This window comes from Fistularia commersonii, chromosome 7 (genome assembly GCF_037954325.1).
Source record: "Fistularia commersonii isolate RoL2024-O1a breed Wild chromosome 7, RoL_Fcom_v1.0, whole genome shotgun sequence".
NCBI classification, from domain to species: Eukaryota; Metazoa; Chordata; class Actinopteri; order Syngnathiformes; family Fistulariidae; genus Fistularia; species Fistularia commersonii.
In genome coordinates this window covers 12,509,700-12,522,967 of record NC_141290.1, presented here as the reverse complement: position 1 = coordinate 12,522,967, position 13,268 = coordinate 12,509,700, and the positions used below count along the sequence as shown (strand labels likewise).

The 13,268-nt window shown below is 41.2% G+C and overlaps 1 protein-coding gene across 1 annotated transcript in view; it reads right to left on the bottom strand.

Annotated features, from left to right (window-relative positions):
• The window catches only part of tafa3a (TAFA chemokine like family member 3a), a 139,089-nt gene that overhangs the window by 13,016 nt on the left and 112,805 nt on the right, over nt 1-13,268 (bottom strand). The window lies entirely within an intron of this gene.

Below are 13,268 nucleotides of genomic sequence, written 5' to 3'. Positions count from 1 at the left end.
CCCACACTGTTAGTCTGAAGCAGTAACAGTAATCGGTCTATACTTTCCAGCCTTTGCGCCCCAAATCATTTAGCATTTTACCACAATACCCATAGACAACAAGAAAAACGTGTTCTTGCAGCTTGTTTAGCCTTGGAAACCCTTCAGATGCCTTTCAAGTACATTTGGAGTCATTATCGATCCGCACCGTGGAATGCCTCTTGAAATCTTTCAGCATTTCACGCGATCTGTGCGAAGCTGCTTGTTTCAGAAATCATTGTGATGCAGTTTTCACTGCCATTCACATTCATGTATGTGAACAGCAAAGAGGGAACCCTCTTCCTCCTTCTCGGATTCATGAATCTAAACAGTTTCAACCCTTAAGTGGAGATATTTAATCAGACTTGGACCTCCATTTGTTATCGTCAGTGGTTTGAATCTCATTGTAACTCCTCGAAGGGTTCAATTGATTGTAGAATTATAATTTGTTGTTCTCCAGCAAAGTTGTTTTTGACTTGGCCAGATATTGTCATTTTTATTTGTTTCTGTGAACACCTCCTTCAGTTGTATTCCAGGACTTTTTTTTGTGGCTGTTGCTGAGCTTGCTGCCACTTTGTGCCAATTTAGCACATTCATTTTTTGGGCACGGCAACTCATTAAGTTTCTACTCAAGACATGCAATCTTTGTCAAACACACGGAATTAAATGTGAAAAGTCAGCAGTTAAATCAACCCCCGACTCCTTTGGGTTTGTTTTCTACAGATGCTAAATTACCCCCAAAAGTGTATCTCTCTCCAAACAGTCGAGTTCCTACAATGAGATTCTACAAAGACACATTCGTGGATGTCAGGTATTTCCGTTGCCAGATGATCATAATGATTTGATTGCTGCCTTTATTAGAAAAAGCTATTTCTCTCTTTTTACAATTGCTCAAGGAAGAACTCACAGATTGAAATGTTGTCTTGTAAAAGTCTATAAAATTATTGACTGCGCTGGGAGCTTGGAAAATGTGCCCATCCGCTTTTTTGTTGCCTGCAGTGAATTACTTTTTGTCTCCTCCGTGGCTGTTTTGCCTGCACGCGACAGAAACGTAACTGCATTAGCTGTTTTCATTATTTTTTTATTTTCCTTATTTCACCTGCATTGTAATAAGGGTCTCTTAAAATGCAGCTGGAGTGAGTCCCATCATCCCGCTAAATAATCCACTGCAGCAGTCTTTTTCCACATGATTTTCTGATGTATCCAGCGCATACAGTATTGTGGAGGAGTGTGTCCACAGGGGATACGCTGCGCTCCACAGAGAAATCGTCCAATCAATACAAACACGTCGCAGAGGAGGAGGAGGGATGTCTGATTTGACTGTTGTGGCGTGCACAGAAGCAGGTGCTAAAACTTTAATCCGGTATATAAATCTAGTGCAATGCAATGGGTTAGACAAGGTTCCCTCAGCAGTGTTTCCCCCAGCAGAGAGAGTCCTGTGAGGGTCATTTGAGTAATTTCTCCGTGCGTACCAGTTTCAAACATCCAAATTCAAGGGCTTTGTGAAATTCAGGGCAACCCCCTACCCCCAGAGTGGAGGAGACCCTGCACAAGCCCTGGGGTGTGGCATCACCTGTCGACATATCCTTGAGCAACATACTTAATCCAGTGACCCTGCGCACCAAGGAGAGCATGTGAGAGAATTTGACCTTTTGGGGTAGGGAGATTGGAAGGATACAATGAAAAAAAAAAGCGCTTCTCATAAAATGGCTTAATCAACAGCGCTAACAGCTTATTTATGTGCAAGAACATTACAATATCAATTACACTGACCTTATTTTCGCTGCCATTAAGTCAGATCAAACGTCAATACTGCTCTCTCTTTTATATGCATTACTTTTCTACATTACCTCATTGCCATTCTGGGCACGTTCTTGTATTTACACATAATAACAAGGAATGGGTGGGTGTGAAAAATAAAAAAAAAATAAAAAAAAGTGAAAAAAACGACATTTGAAAAGTTTTGACATTCCTTTCAGATAAGCCTTAATTACGCCTGTAAAGATTTTCAATTTAGATCTTGACTTGAAAATAGATTGCCACGAGTTTCCATCTCCCCATTAGCCGGCAATCCAGGAATCTCATCTGCAACATTAAAAACATTTTGCCTCACGATCAATAAGGTCTTTCACATTCAACACAAAAGGCAGGAAAACAGGTTGTTGAGTGAGTGCATTTTCAACGGGGGAAAACTTAGCCGTGCAACAACAGATCAGTCTCTTTGTCCTTAACATGATTATCTTTAAGCCACTGACTTGAGCCTCAGTCAAAGGCAATTTGAAGGCAGGAAAGGAGTATTGTTTAAGAAATTAATATGCAGGGGCTGTAGGCTTACTTATTAGTGGAGCAATGAGCAAACACAATCACTGACAAAGAAAAGTAATCATGCATCTAGAATCTTTTGTTTCGTTTTGTTTCGTTTTGTTTTTAAGGAAATGCACTATTTCAATTCGCCAATTTCCTGATAAACATGGGATTTCTTTTTAAAATCAATAAAAATGATGGTATGAGACGGGCAAAAAGGAAACCAAGGAGTATTTTAATTTAATTTTTCTCTCAGCGACACATCATTACTGACCTTACATTTCAATACATTTCATCTCATACTTCTTTTAATTTAATGAAAGTGTTGAGTGATATTGTGTTGATTTTGAGGTTATCTAAAGCTGCATTTGAAGGAAACTTAATTTTGCCTATAGATTGTTTTGACAATATTAGGAGAACGTAATCAGCAAACACTTGCTGAAAATAAATACATTTAAAAAAAATATTGTGTCACCCAATGCCATCTGGGATAGGCTGCGGTACCCCCGCAACCCTGTCAACAGGATAACCAATATGGATAAAAGTCATACAATGTGATTTCAATGTATTACTTTCAAGCCCTGACTAAATTCTCCCCCAAACACAAGTGGAGCCCTAAAATGATGTCAGTGAACACCATATTGTCATAAAATTTTAAGAAAATCCCAAGAGCAAGAGTCAAGAATTGACTATATCATTCAAAGACCGGAATTTGGCCTCAGTCTCACCTGGACAGCTGCGACGTGGCAAGGTGTAGTTTTGCTGTAAGCCCTCCCACTCAGCTTGTGTGTGAGTGTGTGTGTGTGTGTGTGTGTGTGTGTGTGTGTGTGTGTGTGTGTGTGTGTGTGTTGGGGGGGGGCATCAGCTCGTTCTGATCTGGGACTCTCAATTCATAATAGAGAGGCCAGCCGCTGTTCTGGGGCAGCCCATGTGGAAGAAAGTGCTAATTAAATCTGGGGCTGCTGGCCAAGGTCGCTGACACTGAGGCGGGACGGTGAAACACCATGTGGTGCAAACAGGATGAGAGGTCAGAGAGCGGGGCGCTGCAGTCGGCCTGAGCTGGTAATGTTCCATAAGAGGGGAAACAACCAGTCTTTTTACTTGTTATATCGAGTTTGAGGTGAAAAAAGTAACACCAATGCAAGTAGTTTCACAGAAAAAAAAATTCAACCTGCATGATTTATGCAGCGCTTTGCGTATTTAATAAAAAACTAGCATGATTAGAAAAAAGGAAAGGTATAGAAATTAAAATGTTGTGTTACAAAGTGTTTTGAACTGGAGGTTTCACCAGCTGATTCCCCAATCTTTAATGTTCTGCTGAGTGAGGACGAATAAAATCTCGAAAATGTGCAATTCCGAATTGTGAATTATTACTGAGTGAACTATGATGACTTGCTTCTGTTTGTTTTTACATAAGCTGAATATTGTGGTACTATTTTACCCTCTTTTTTTATTTACTGCATATTACAGGTAATAAAACGGGCCCCTATTAAGAAGTTTCTGTTTTTCCTTAAAAACCTCAAGAGGGGAGATTATATTTGTGTTTTTGTTTTGTTCTTTAACTTTGTGTCCCTCAAAACAATTATCTCAAAAACCGTAGAACAATTTTCACTGTAACTCGTGGATGTGAAGAGCACTGAAAAACCCAGAGGGTATTATGATTAGGGAGAAGAAAGAATGAATGATTATTTTCCTTTTGGTAAACTCACCAACACCAATGATTTTTCTGAAATTCATTCCTTTTGATTCAAGCATGTACTTGTTTCCTCTTATTCTGTTTAAACTGTTTCCTGATTCAACTGGAGTATTTTTTGTGTACTAGTCTGTACTTCCCACAAAACGATTCTTAGCTTTCTACAGTACGTGCACACTTTTTATTTGTTTTTGTGCTGTTTTGTTTGGATAGTTCTTACCCCCAGCCACCCGTTAATCTGTGGTAGCTCATCCCTGTTTACAAACTATACTTGTTACTTGTTTAAGTATCCCTGGTCTGGTCTCTGTTCATCCAATCAGCTTTTTGCCTTTCCAGTTCCTGTTGTAGTTCTGTCTGCAAAGGTTTGATGGCCTTCATCAAACCGCATAAAATTAATTCAATCATTTCTTCATTAGCTTTACCACATATGCTGTGTTCAGGGTTGTAGGGTTGCTGGAGCCTATCCAGCTGTTATTGACTAAGAGGTGGGGTTCACCGCGGAACAACCACCAGTCAATAACTGGGCCACATATTGGAACGTACAACCATTCATCCTCTCATTCACTTTTTGTGTAGCCATCTACACATTCATCATCTACCACTTATTCTACTGAGGGTAGGATGCTGGAGTCTATCCCAGACATAAAAAAGTTCACTCTCGTTCACTTAAGCGGCTGCATGTTTTTGGCAGATACGGGGAAAACATGCAAACTTCATACAGAAAGGTTCCCTGAATCAGAATCGAACCAGGATCCTTTGTGTGAGGCTGAAGGGCTAACCATTGTACCGCTCTGCCAGCCACATACAACCATTGCTGGGTGATTTGTGGTCTCTAATGAACATACTGCGTGTTTTTGGACTGTGGGAGGAGGCTGGAAAAACCCAAGGGAACGCCCAAGCAGACGGAGGACATAGTGAACCCATACAGAAATTCTAGTCAGAATTAAATCGGGGACTTTCTTGCTTTGAAGCACTAACTACTGCTCCACTGTACCTGTTAAATTTCATGTCAGTTTTTTTAAACAGATTTTAGATGAAAAGGCATTAAAAAAAATGAAGAAATAAAAAGGCGCCTCAATAGGGGCATGAACCAGCCACATGCACATTAGTTTTAAATATCCTTTCTATAAAAACAAGCACGGGGGCGTGCATTCATGAGCTGCAGCTCTGGGGAAGGTAACGGGTCAATGTGTTGTTCAAGGGCACTTTGACAATTGGGGGGTTTGACCACTGAACCGTTGATTCCCTGGTTGTAAAACGGACAAGCTAACCACCAGGGTGACCCCATTATCATGCCCACAATGACCCAGCGCTTTATCACGAAGTTTAACACACACACACACACACACACACACACACACACACACGCACACACAGTGTGTAAATGACTCACAAACACCAGTGATCGATACATTACTATTAAAGCACTAAGGACTGTCATGAGTTGGAATCATCAGGAATTCATGACCACAGAGGAGAAAGGAGATACAAGGAGAGATGGGAGGGTAGAGACCACCAATTATAGCTGGCTTTTGGCCCGACACTTTGGCTGATCAATGCCAGAATGAGGCAGAGCTCTCTATACATGATCATATTCATTGATTCCTCATTGGTGAATCCAATATGCAACCAAGAAAGAGCAGCTAGTGAGGAAAACGCACCATATTGTACCCCCTAATCTAAACTTCCGCCTCACAACAAAATGGACCCTGGTTCAATGTTGTAAGTGAGCTCTCTCTGCGTGGAATTTTGCCTGTTCTCCCCGTGTCAGCATGGGTTTCCTCTGGGTTGTCCGGCTTTGTCCTGCAGTCCAAAAGGACTGCGGTAGGCTCATTGGAGAACCCCGATGTGTGAACGAGCGAGTAAATGGTTGTATGTCTCCACATGTGGCCCTGAGATTGACCCGGTTGGGAGTGAACCCCGGCTCTCGCCCAATGACAGTTGGAATAGGCTACAACAGTACCGCGTGTGCTGCATGGGCGGTATAGATAATGAATGGATATGAATAAAGTGATTTAAAAAGTCCTTCAAAGTAGGCTCTCCAGTCGGTGAGAAACATAATTAAAAAAAATAAAAAGATATAAAAATTATAGTCGACAGAATGATTGAGTGGTATCCACATGAAGTAAAGAGTGGAATTAAGAAACGTCATCCTGTCATCACAGCCTTTTTTTTGCTGTCATACCAGTATAATCTTCAATTGCAGGCACTGGATTAAGGCTCCAGCCCCTCCGGGGGTGTTGGTTCAAATTCCATCCCTGCCTCAAAGCTTTTTTTCAGGGAGTAGAGAAGTCGTTCTTAGAACCGAACATTCCTGGTTCGATCCCTGGCTCCTAAAGTGTATCAACGTGTTGTGGAGCAAGACATTTAACGCCTAACTGCTCTCCTGGCACCAATAGATAGCAGTCAACTGCTAGTCCATCAGCCAATCTATCTATCTATCTATCTATCTATCTGTCTGTCTGTCTGTCTGTCTGTCTGTCTGTCTGTCTGTCTGTCTGTCTGTCTGTCTGTCTGTCTGTCTGTCTGTCTGTCTGTCTGTCTGTCTGTCTGTCTGTCTGTCTGTCTGTCTGTCTGTCTGTCTGTCTGTCTGTCTGTCTGTCTGTCTATCTATCTAAAAGCAGGGAAGGAATTTCATGCAAGGAATCAATAAAGGATAATAAATTAAATTATAGCCTCACCTATAATTTAACATTTCTTGAATGAAACTACGAAAAGCAGCACTTTCAAGTGAGAGGCAATAGTTTTTGGCCGGAAATAATGGAGGATGACTAAGCGAAGGAGTTTTAGTATCTCGGGTTCTTGTTTTTGAGTGATCGAAGAACAAACCAGGAAAAGGACATCTAGGATGTGTGCAACATCATCAGTAATGTGGACTCTGCATCCGTCCATTGCTGTGAAGAAGCCAAAAGGTGAAGCTCTTGACTAATTGGCCGATCTACACCCTCACCTATGGTCATAAGCTCTGAGTAGTGACCGAAAGAACCAGATCATGGATGCAAGTAGCCGCAATAACTTTCCTTCCCAGGGTGTCTGGGCTTTCCCTTAGAGATAGGCCCCAAAGCTCAGGCATCAAGGAGGGGGTCAAAGTAGAGCCGCTGCTCATCCGCATCACAGGGGGCCAGATGAAGTGGCTCAGGATGCCTCCGGGACACTGAGGCATTACAGACTCGTCCCACTTGTAGGAGAAGCCCCCAGAGAAGACAAGACACAGTGGCAGGACGATGTCTCTCTGCTGGCATGGGAAAAGCCTTGAGATTCCCCTGGAAGAGCTGGATCAAGCAACCGGGGAGAGGAAGTCTGGGAGTTTTTGCACTGGCTGCTGGCCACGTGACCCCAACCCGGATAAGCAGCAGACGATGAATGGATGGTTGAAACTGCAACATCAATAGACATACTGTATATCTACTGTTTTCGTTTAAGTATTCGTTCGTTTTACATTTAAGTATTCGTTCACCCATCCAAATAATTGGAATCAGGTGTTTCAATCACTTGTGAACTGTCAGCTGTATTATAAGAACATAGCAGTGTTTGGGAATGACAGCAACTCAGCTATGAAGTGGTAGGCCACGTAAACTGACGGAGCGGGGTCAACGGGCGCTGAGGCGCAGAGTGCAAACAGGCCGCCAACTTTCTGCAGTCAATCGCTACTGACCTCCAAACGTCACGTGCCCTCCAGATCAGCTCAAGAACAGTGTACTGAGAGCTTCACAGAATGGGTTTCCATGGCCAAATAGCTGCATCCAAGCCACACATCACCAAGTACATTTCAAAGCATCGAGTGCAGAGGGGTAAAGCATGACGCCACCAGACCCAAGAGCAGTGGAGACATGTTCTCTGGAGTGACGAACCACAAGTCTGAGTTTGGCGGATACTATAAGAATGTTACTTATCTGAGTGCAATATGCCAAGTGTGAAATTTGGAAGAGGGGGGATTATGGTGTGTGGTGGTTTTTCAGGAGCTAGGCTTGGCCCCTTCAACCCTATGGATTAGGAATAAGATGTCACTTCAGTTCATATGCGAGTCAAGGCAGGTGAGCAAATACTTTTGGCCACATAGTGTACTTTTGGTCCAAAGTTTACAGCTATTCCTGTCAGATGGTGAGAAGGTGAAAAATGCGTGCATCGTGCAGATCTTGTTTACGTCGCCAACAGTAATTAACTAAAAATGAACTGCTGTTTTTTTGTCAAAAGCGCCTGTGAATTAATCACGGCCTCACAGTCAAATTAAGTCCCCTATTCGATGCAAATTCTCATCATCTATCTTTTTCACTCGTTAATCACTTTCCGTTGGCAAGGCGTTCCATTTTCAGCGTCAGCGGAGTCAAAAAGTTCAAAATGCAATTAATACCAAGTGATTTGTTTCATGCTTGCTTATGAAATGTTACATTTATTCATACCCTGTTGAAAAAAGGGACCCCGAGGCCTTTTTTGTTTCCTTTTACTTCGTATTTGCCTGTTTGCACAAAACTTGGTTAAATGCTCCGCAATATACTGCAAAGGCCTCAATCCTGGCGGAGAGCCAGGATTGAGGAATTTGTTTGGGAGTTTTTGCAGCTTGTTCTCGACACATCATACAGTCTTCCCACTTTTCTGCTGGCATGGAACATTGTATATTGGATTACTGTAAGTACAAAAAGATCAATAAATCAGATCTGGTAATGCCACTGATTCTTGAGAAGAGATGGCCAGGGAGATGCACATAGACAAGAGTGTCTTTTGGGCGAAGATGGTGTCACCTTAACGATAAATTTGAAAGGGCCAAAGGGCAAGTACATATAAAGAGTGGCAGGAGGAAATCGATCGCTGCAGCGGCTCGATCCTCACAACTCTGCCATGGATTGACCACAAGTGTGACCCTTTCACTCTCTGCCATAGTCACTATGCTCTTGCCGTATTGTAGTTGTTTCTGTTGGATTCCACGAATGCTGAGCTCTCCCCTCAAATATGGGTTGTCATGACAAGAGTACTTTGTTCTTGTTCTCGTAGCCCTGGAACAAAGTACTCATGGAAGATTGAGGAGGCTTTTACACCCATACTCACAAGTGCAAAGAAGAACATAGTCGATTGGATGTTTATTGCCGCAATGATTTAATAGAAAGATAAACTTTTTATAAGTCTAACATCATCTCCTCATTAATATAATCCTAAAGGTCGTTTTTTCAAATTTTTCCGAAACACAAAAAATTAGCTATTGGTTGAATAAAGAGTTGATATCGCAAAATGTCAAAAAATTACCCCAGAAATTATTCTTAGAAGGAGACAATATTCTTTCTTTCTGTGCTCGGGTTTTCGATCACTCCATATGATCAATAATGTTTTGACAGCCAAATTGTGAACTTGAGAACTTAGCAGGGAAGGTATATAATAAAAAAAAAAAAGCCAACAGTAAACATAACTAGTCACAAGTTATCTAACTACAACTGCCTGTCAAACACTCAGATCCCGATGCATCGCTCAACTCGGCTTCACACCAAAAGCTGTGAGACGCACCTGTCACCGCTTTCCCGCGGGTAGGGGGCATTTAAAAATAACGCTTTGTAATGTGAATCCTCTGGCACAAAGAGTAATATTAATATTTGACGAATGCACCCTCTTTTCATTTAGCTTATTTGACTGTATCTGTCAGAATGCTCTTTGCTGATTGGATAAAATGCTTTTTCTTCAGGAGCTTGCTAACACGATGACAAAAACGTGCAAGGAGAAGGGGGAAATAATTTCCCTTGAGTCTATTTATGAAATGTGTTCTGGGGTAAAAGCATTCTGTTTCTTTTACCACTCAGAACATGTCATAAATGTATACATATCTATTTACTTCACATCCAAAACTGTTCTTTTAATGCAGCGTGAAACGGAACTACAATGTGTGTTTCTGAATGCGACTGGGGTAAAACAATAATCGTCAGTATTTAATTCAATCACTGCCAGTCACATTTTCTTAAGACGAAATAATACAGTGGGCTGGATGTGTTGCAAGAATACTGATTAGGCACTGACACATTCTGTTACGTGACTATATACATAGGATTAAAATTATATGAACTGAATTATTATGGTCTGATTAGATTACACATGAAAGTAGTTGGTTTTTTTTTCTCTCCCCAGTATAAATAATTCTGGAATCACAAAAAGATGATTCAGACAGTACACAAGGTGTCAATCACTAGATAGAGCAATCCCCCACTGTGCTTATCACGGAAAGCCTAACTAGTACTGATAACAGTTTAGCAACAGGTCACGTTTAGCCCTGTGCATCAGTCACATTATCGATCTCGCTCGCAGGGGTGGGGAGGCTTCAGAACCGGCACAATGTTCCAACTGTCAGCTGCATGACTGGCTTTATCAGCCTCACCTGGCCAGTCAAGCACAAGATACAGTAATAGCAGCGCAACGGGGGATGGGGTTGAAAAAAAACGGTGGTCGCAAAATGCGATGAAAACGACTTCACTTATTCCTATAAAGCGCCATCAGAACTAATGTGTTGGTCGAGCGTAAAGCGCCGAATGTTTCATTCATCTCTATGACACCGAGGAGACTCTGACATCCCGAAAACATTACTGTCCCATAAAAAAAAGGCTCTTATCAGGAGGGGGGGCGCGGTATACGTTTACTGCTAAAACGGAGTCATTCCCTTTGTGAATAGCGGAAAATATCCGTCCTCGTAAAAACAGGTTCGTATGGCACCCTTGACACTTGAGAGAATTCTTTTCCACAATGAAGGCAGAACTGAAAGTGGTACTTTTTTGCTCTATACACAATGTTTCTGCCGGGCCCACATCATTCCCTGCCCACCCACTTCGCAACCTTCAGATTAATGAGCATCCAGGGCTGTATTTCTTTTCCAAAACCCTTTTTCTTTTTTTATGTCCTAACTCAATCCAGGACTGACATGATTAAGCCCTTGTCTGACACTATCTCTCAATACCCACAGAATAGCCAATACCTACCTCTACAGTAAAAGAACGAGCATGTTGTTTCAAATAGTTACAGAAGTAATCCAAGGTCATAATCCCATGTGAGAGGAATGACTAAACAATTAACACAAAATAAAAAGATCCGGACCCCGCAATTACAAGAAATTAATCTGCGTATTGGGTAAACCGATTAATTTTCACGTATTTCACGTGATTCCTTTGATCGACTGGCAACCGGTCCGGGGCATCCATATCTCATCGTGTAAACACAAGAATACTCGGTGGGTGGCTTAGTTGGCATCTAGATACGTACATACCATGAAAGAGTAGTATAATTTTTATATCACGGTTGGGGCTTTTTTTGTCATTTCATCAATATACGGTCCATTGGATTGTCACAGCCTAGTTTGCTGTGCCCCGGACGCCCACCCCCACACACTGTGGATTTGGTCTCTTCCACTGGAGGGTGATACACATTTCAGCAAGATATGATGCAAAACCAGAATCTCTCTCTCTCTCTTTTAGTAAGGGCAGTTGAATCCCCAAACATCATAAACGGCTACAGAGGGTCTGAGATCCTGGAGATATTTAAAGCCTTCAACATTATTGTAGAAACAAAAATCCTGTTTGTGACGGTTACCATATTCAGATCTTACAAAGCAGTGGAAAACACACTGATGCACACACAGTTACAAATTCATTTAACTATAAATTAGAGAAGTCCCTAACATCATACCCCTAAACGACAACATTAAAACAAACAGAATTTTGAGTAACACCCTTTCAATTATATATCCTTTCTATTTTCATTATATTATATTACTGCAGTGACAGACATACAGTATTATTTGTTTTTGAGATTCAACACTACGGGAAAATTGATGACCATTAAAAAATTAAAATAAAAATTTAGCATTAAGGAAAATAAATTAATAACGCTCAAGGCTGTCTGTAAGGTATCAAATTCCAGCATAATGTACATGCAATACTTTCCATGGATTATTGCAACGGACAATAAAAAAATCTACTGTTGTTTTTTCAAGGCAAATAAAAAGCTTCACAGTTAATGGTCTTTGTTACATTGGGAAAGGGAAATGCTCACGTTTGGCTAGTTCATGGTTGACCACACAACTCTGGGGTTTCAAATACAAAAACTCAGAAAAAGGACTCCCAGAAAATAAAAAAAACTTCAATTAAAAATACCCTGTTTAGGCAATTAAAATGTATGAAAGAAGGCTTGATTACTAAAGATCATAACAGGCCAAAACATGGTAATAACGAAACCAATTACTTGACCACTTAGAGTGTAATTTACAGCGAGTCATTTACAAGACTGAACTAATCAAGAACCTGCTTGCGTGAAAGTGGAGCTCAAACAAGCACACTTGTGATATACACCTCAGTTCCGTATCACAGGGGTGCCGGGTCAAGTGCCCCAAACTATTTGGTTGAATTAACGTCACATCAAATGCTGCATTTCTGCCGCCTTGTTGAAATGAACAAATGCATCGTCCTGACAGAACGCAAAGCAAACTTCCTCATCCTCTGAGGCAAGAAGTAACAAGGATCACAGGATTTCACCGCAAAAGAAGGGACAGTTGGCATTTGCATTTCAGCCTCGTGGAGTGGACTGACAGTGTGCCTTTCTTAGTCACCAAAACACTGAAAATGGTGATGTCCCGCCCAAAGCTGGCACTCCTCAATGCAGCACCCTTGGCTAGATTATATATGGTGCCCTCCTCCATCTAGGATTTATATACACTTACAAAAGAAATCAAAAAGCATTGCTTTTACCATTGTCTTTAATAAAATGTCTGAAAAAATTAATAAATGAAAAAAAACAAACAATATAAATCAAATTATTGAAAATTAAAAATCCTGTAATTTATTTTGATTTTTGATGATGATTAAATGTAAATAAGTAATAATAATAGTAATAAATGAAAAAATACAGCAAAGTGTCAAATCGATAAATTCACAGAGTGAGCAGGTACAGGCGAGCTCGGGGAGACTTGTGTGGTACTACCATTTGTACTAAATCACAATATAATATAATAGATTGAAAGTTAATACTTTCCTGATATTGTGGCACCCCTGGAAGCAGCGGTTCCCTGAGCATTTGCCTATATTGCCTGATGGGCGCAAACCGGCTCTGGTCCTGCTTCAAACCAATAGCAGTGAAAATGAGGATTGCAGCTCATTCAAAAAGATACACCACACTAGAACATAACGATTTCTCCTGATGTCTGTAAATGATCCTGGCTAAATCAAAGCCTGTAAATACTGAGCATGACCAACATTTCCCAGGTAAAAATCCGGCAATCCCGGACCAACAGCAG